The 6,851-nt window shown below is 34.4% G+C and overlaps 1 long non-coding RNA gene across 2 annotated transcripts in view; it reads right to left on the reverse strand.

The window, feature by feature from the left end:
- LOC128249377 (uncharacterized) overlaps positions 1–6,851 on the reverse strand; it is a 55,136-nt gene that overhangs the window by 44,178 nt on the left and 4,107 nt on the right. For both annotated transcript variants that reach the window (XR_008265481.1, XR_008265480.1), the window contains exon 2: positions 5,466–5,638. This is a non-coding gene — a long non-coding RNA (uncharacterized LOC128249377). The remainder of the gene's footprint in view (positions 1–5,465; positions 5,639–6,851) is intronic.

Below are 6,851 nucleotides of genomic sequence, written 5' to 3' on the forward strand. Positions count from 1 at the left end.
TATATATATATATATCATGGTCAGATGATAAGGAAGAAAAGGCAAAACAGATTGAAGAATAAGATAAAGTGCTTAGAGATAATAATATGATAAAATGAAGAAAACTGACCATTTCTGTACTTATCAACTGTTTCTTTGAAGGATCTAAATTACCCACCACCTTTCACAACAAAACAACTGGCTCCATTCTACACTCAAATCAGCCTCTATATAAAGTTAATTTATGACCTTCTAGCTTTACCTCCCTTTTTGAAACAATTAGAAAAATAAGTTTGTAGGTAAATTCTTCCCTGTATACCTAAATATTACTGGACGACAAAGATTTTTCAACTGGGGTAAAAGCATGTGGTTTAGACTAAATTGAGGATGCTGATTCCGAATCTACACTCAGAATTGTTCTAGCACGTCAGGATTTTGGGTTATATGCATGTGCAAGATTATAACTATACTTTTAGCTCGATATAGGCTGTATTATAAAATTTGCTAAAATGAAAACAGTCTTAATTCAAAATTAAAGAATTAACAGCAATAAAACAAACAATGAGAAAGTTCGTTATTTAGTTCAGCAATAGATGGCGCTGACATATTGTCTACAGTGCTACGCACGTCAGTTTGTTCTTGGTAACTCTCAGTGTCATTTGTGCTGCCGTCACATGTGGTATATGTGTCTCTCGCTATGTGTGATTACTGTTTTAACTGTGTTCATTGTGTTAGATCATGAATAGGAGAGGCTGTGTGAATCACACAGAGAATTTTTGTTATATCTGTGGAAAATTTGCTCCATGTGACCAGCAGAAGAACATTGCCACCAAATTAAAAATTGCCTATAAATACTATTTTGAGTGTTAAGTTGGGGACCAAGGCAAGAAGTGGGCACTTCATAAATGCTGCACCGTCTGTTACTCAGGGCTTACAGAGTGGCTGAATGGAAAACAGAAGGGAATATCTTTTGCATTACCAATGGTATGGCGTGAGCCAGCCAATCATGTCTCTCATTGTTACTTTTGCATGACTAATATTAGTGGTTTCTCAAAGAAGACCAAAACAAAAATTGTGTATGCAGATTGTAAGTCGGCTCTAAAAATGGTCCCGCAGTTCCCCTCTCACATGCTTCTCTTGAAAATCTTGACACATCACACAATGAACCCTCTGACTGTCCTATTGACGAAGAGTACATAGTTGATTCTAAGAAAAATAAGCCAGGCTAGTTTAATCAAGAAGATTTGAATGACTTAGTAAGAGACCCAGCATTGTCAAAAGAGAGGGCAGAAGTTTTGTGATCCAAACTACAACAACAGAATCTCCTACAGCAAGGAAGGGAAATTTCCATTTTCTGTTCTTGCCATAAAGGCTTATCTGTCTTTTTCAAGCAAGAAAATAATGCTTGTTTCTCTACTGATGTTAATGCACTCATGCAAAAACTAGGACACGTGCATGTGGCTAACGAATGGAGATTGTTTATAGACTCGAGTAAGGTTAGCCTCACATAATGGTAATGAAAAACCTTCCATTCCTGTGGGTCATGTCGGTATGGAAGAAACTTATGAATCGATGGAACTCATTCTGAAAGGAGTTAATTACTCAGTTCATAAGTGGAATATTTGTGGTGATTTAAAGGTGTTTTTCCCCCTCCTAGGATTGCAGCTGGGATACACCAAAAATATGTGCTTCTTGTGTGTTTGGAACAACCACAATGACAGCAATCATTACACTGTAAAAGACTGGCCTAAAAGAGATGAGTGCATAGTTGGTCGGTACAATGTGCAGCATGTGCCACTAGTAGACCCGCAAAAGATCTTCCTTCCACCCCTTCATGTCAAACTCAGCCTCATGGAAAACTTCGTAAAAGCAATGACACATGATGGTTGTGGCTTCCAGTACCTAAAAGTAAAATTTGGTGCAGAGAAATGTGACGCAAAACTTAAAGCAGACATTTTCATTGTACCGGAGATCAGAGAATTGATATCTTATAGCAAATTCAGAGTTAAACTGAATCCAATTGAGCTGACAGCATGGGATTCATTTGTATTAGTTGTACAGAACTTTCTTGAAAATCATAGAGCTGAAAACTATGCTGATTTAATAAACAACATGCTAACAGCATATGAAAGAATGCGATGCTGAATGTCCCTTAAAATGCACTTCTTGCGTTCTCATCTTGATTTTTTTCCAACGAATTTTGGTGCCCTTAATAATGAGCATGGTGAGAGGTTCCACCAGGACATATCTGAGATGGAAATGAAGTATCAAGGCCAGTTCAATCTACACATGATGGGTGCAATGGGAGACCAGCATGACGCATTAGTGCAAGAGCAAGCGTCTCGAACATTTCTAAGCTGAGCATGTCAAAAATAAAATGAATATTCCTGTAACATAAATATACTATGTACTATTATATTATAATACTATTTGCTTTGAGCATAAATTTACTATATACAGTACTAATATACTATTATAATAATTATTTACCTTGATCTTAACTATTCCTGATTCTCATATAGTATTAATATATAATTATGCACATAACTCAAAATCCTGACATGCTACAGCAATTCTGAGTTCAGATTTGTAATCAACGTACTCGATTTTGTTTAGTACAGCACCATTTGTCTGGGTAGCAGACAATAAATCTTTTTCTGTTGCCCAGTGTATTCATTCATATATCCACACACAAGATCACAAGATAGTGTATATAGTTTTATATATTTACACATGTATACTCATATATGCACACATATACACTTCCTACATACATTCTTACTATGTTTGCTCTTTATGTCATCAATATATGTTGAGTTGAAAGTGGAAGTCTAATCCACATACAAGGTAGTACATATGTTTATATATATATATTATCTGTAATGTATAATATTAAATATCCATCACGGCTGACCTTCCCAACTGGTTTTGCGTAAAGAATACAATGGAGTGTCAGATAACAATCTGGTTATATAACTTTACGCTCATCAAAGTTAGCTGATATGGAAGGGAATATGGCGACTGTTCTCCATTGTTGGAGGTGGATTACACACACATATATATATATATATATATATATATATATATGTATATGTATATATATATATATATATATATATAAAAATATATATATATATGTATATATATATACATATACACACGTATCTATTTATATATGAGCATATATATACTTCTTACATACATTCTTACTATTATAGAACCAGGAATAAAGACTATATAATAAATTAAAATGAAATCTACATACATATATTTATACATGCACAAATATATACTTCTTACATACATACTTGCTATTTTTAAACAAATAAATACAATATAATAATAATAATAATAATAATAATAATAATAATATAATAACAACAATAATAATAATAATAAATCAAAGTAAACTAGAAAAATACATGTACATATCTATTTGCATATGTACACATATACACTTCTCACATACATTCTTACTGTTTTTGAAAGTAAAAATATATAATACAATATGATAAAGTTAAATAAAATAAAGTATACAAGCATATGAGTTAAATAAAATATACCTACATATATCTATTTATATATGCACACATATACACTTCTAACACATTCTTACTAATTTTATTATACATATCAAATCCACCTTCTGGTTATTTAAGAAATTATTATTATTATTATCATTATTTTATATATATATATATATATATCAATTTGAATACACAACACACTCAAGGTAGTATACATACATATATATATATAGTTTAAAGATCCAATAGAGGTAGAATCAACAAAAAAAGTGCTCCATCCAGTGAGAGATAAATATCAATTTAATTACACAACCAAAAGAGCTACTAATAGTTCCATACTTTTATGATGCATGAACAGGCATATTTATAAAATAAGCCACGTATCTTAAAAGCAAATCTTTCAGGCTCTGTTTATGCATTATATATATTTCTAAAAACAAGGACACTGGACAATAGTAAAATAAGAAAAAATGTGGAAAAAACATGAAGGAGGTTGATGCCAAAAAGAAATTAGAAATAAATTTTTGTTCTCCCTGATTGCAGAGAGCTCATTAAATACAACTGGTATAGAACAAAATAACAGAAAATATGTCAAAATCTGTGAGACAGCAAGTCAGTCTGTAGTGGGTGGTGCCCTCCAATTTGATAAAAGAAACCTGTCCATGTGTCTACACCTGAAATAATGCATAAATAGAGCCTGAAAGATAGTTTTAAGGTACATGTTCAAGTATCTTAATAGCATGAAACTATTAGTAACTTTTCCGGTTGTGTATTCAAATTGATATATACATATATATATATATATATATAATAATAATTTCTTAAGTAACCAGATGGATTTGATATTAATTTTTATTTTGTACAACAGTCATTTCGACCCATCCTGCTAATGTCCCTTATGGGTGGGACTCCATTCAATATGTTGTGTTACATCCATTTCACAATCTGGTCTTATCAGGTGCATCCATACATAAAGAGACACAACTTTATGTCTGGATGTACCTGATGAGACCCAGACTGTAAAATGGATGTAACACAACATGTTGAACAGAGGACATTAGCAGGATGAGTTGAAATGACCATTGTACAAAATAAAGATTAATACTGAATCTGTCTTCTGGTTACTTAAAAACTTATTATTATTATCTCAACTTACACTGCAGAGTTCCTGAAGTAGATCCAATGGTAATATACCCTGACTGTGAATGTCACTAGGTAGCCCAAACTGCCAGTGATCTACCAAACACTTCAGCACACTAATCGACATATACCCATCAGTCCAAAATTATATATATATATATATATATATATATATATATATATATATATATATATATATATATATATATATTATTTTGTTTAAAAGAGTTCCAACTCTGTCTGTTTTTTATGTTAGCCCAGCGTTGCCTTAGAAATTTAATTGATTTTAGTAATACTTGAAACTGACGTCATTGTGTTCTTCTCGTACTGATGCATAAATAACTTACATATAAAACGGGTGAATGTTGCAGAAAAATATATATTTGGAATTAAAATTTATCTTTTCCTGAATTTTTTAACATATTTCACTTTCGTAAATCATCATTCCTCTTTTGAAAGTTGAAGAAATTCCCAGATGATAGATGACTGCATTATGTGTGGTCACCTTTCAGCCAAACTGAAGCATACTTACACTGCCCAATTTGATCCTGCTTGACAAATCAATGACTTTGAAATCACCCCTTTGAATACTACATCCATCTGCCATGCAGTAATGATGAGACTATGAAATTCAGTTGTTCTGCATAGTTAGACACCAAAAATTGTAATCTTTACCTAATTTCTCGTACTTATCATGTAAAACATCTGTACGAATGTGGTTTGAGAACTGTCATTTCAGAGACCAACGTAATGTAAAGACAGGTTAAACATTTATGAATTAATTTGAAAAAAGCTAATGAAAGATATACAGAAACTTACATTGATAAAGTCGACAGCAGTTGGTAATACTCACTGGCGCCATACCTCATTGTAGACAATGTTTTTTGTTTTTCCATTTAGAGTGTACGCGAAATGACTGTCCTTGCTCCCCACTCTTGAACATCCCACGTAGAGTTGGCCATGTGAAAAACATGATTCCTCCAAGTGTAGTCCTGTAATTGAAAGCATCTGCCCCTGTGATTTATTGATCGACATTGCAAAACTGGTGCGAATGGGAAACTGAAGTCGTCTAAATGTAAAGGGGATATCAGCATCGGACGGAGTAAGTGGAATTCTGGGAATAAAAACATCTCCTGTTCCATACCCTGATATAATGGTTGCTTCAAGGACATTTTGCATGGCTTTCTTTATCACAAGATGTGTACCATTGCAGAGTGTTGTTGGGTTTAGATTCCTAAGAAGCATAACAGGAGTTCCAACTTTCAGCCGAAGTTTATGAGGTGGCATTTCCGGAGGTTCAAGTGAATTCAGGAATTCGATAGGGTAGTTTACCACTTGGTCAGGGTTGGGAAAAGAATCCATAGATTTGTAGACATATAGACTACCAGGAATGACTTGCAGCAGCTGGTCATTTATTGCATTGACCAAAGTGTTTTTGGGGGCTAAAATAGCTCTTTCGCATAACCACTTAATGTCGCGATAGTTTTCCTGTAGCCTAGGGAAGACTTTTGTTGTGAGCTCTTCTACTGTACTGACAGGTGTACAAGTGGAGCATATTAAAATTTGTCCATCTGCATCGAGCATTAGTTTTCCATCTCCAAGTGATAAAACATTTGAAGTGAATTGCGCTGCTTGCTGGTCATTATGCAGTTTCGCTCACATATTCGTCGTGAGAGTGAGTGTTGTTACATGTTGCCATAACAAAGATGATTTGAGGCATGCACTGACTTCGTCAGCCCTGGTCCCTTTGGGAATAACAGGAAGTGTCTGACGAAAGTTGCCAGAAAGAAGAAGCGTTATACCTCCCATAGGAGTTGGGCAATCCCTGATGTCTTGGAGTGTAGTGTTGAGGGCTTCTAGAGCTCATCTGTGGGCCATAGGGCATTCATCCCACACGATGAGTTGGCACTTCTGCAAAAGCATGCCTTTTTCAGACGTTTTGGTGATGTTGCAGGAGGGGCTTTCAGATTTTGCTAAGTGTAAGGGCAGCTTAAAGGCAGAATGAGCAGTCCTGCCGCCAGATAGGAGAGTTGCAGCAATACCGGAGGATGCCACTGCCAATGCAATGACTTTATTCAGCCTCACCTTTGAAAGAAGAAGCTTAATAAGGAAAGTTTTTCCTGTGCCTGCAGGTGCATCTAGGAAAAAAATCCCGCCTTTCTGGTTCTGAACATTTCCGAAAACTGTGTTTATAATTTGCTGCTG

This window comes from Octopus bimaculoides, chromosome 14 (assembly GCF_001194135.2).
Source record: "Octopus bimaculoides isolate UCB-OBI-ISO-001 chromosome 14, ASM119413v2, whole genome shotgun sequence".
Taxonomy (NCBI): domain Eukaryota; kingdom Metazoa; phylum Mollusca; class Cephalopoda; order Octopoda; family Octopodidae; genus Octopus; species Octopus bimaculoides.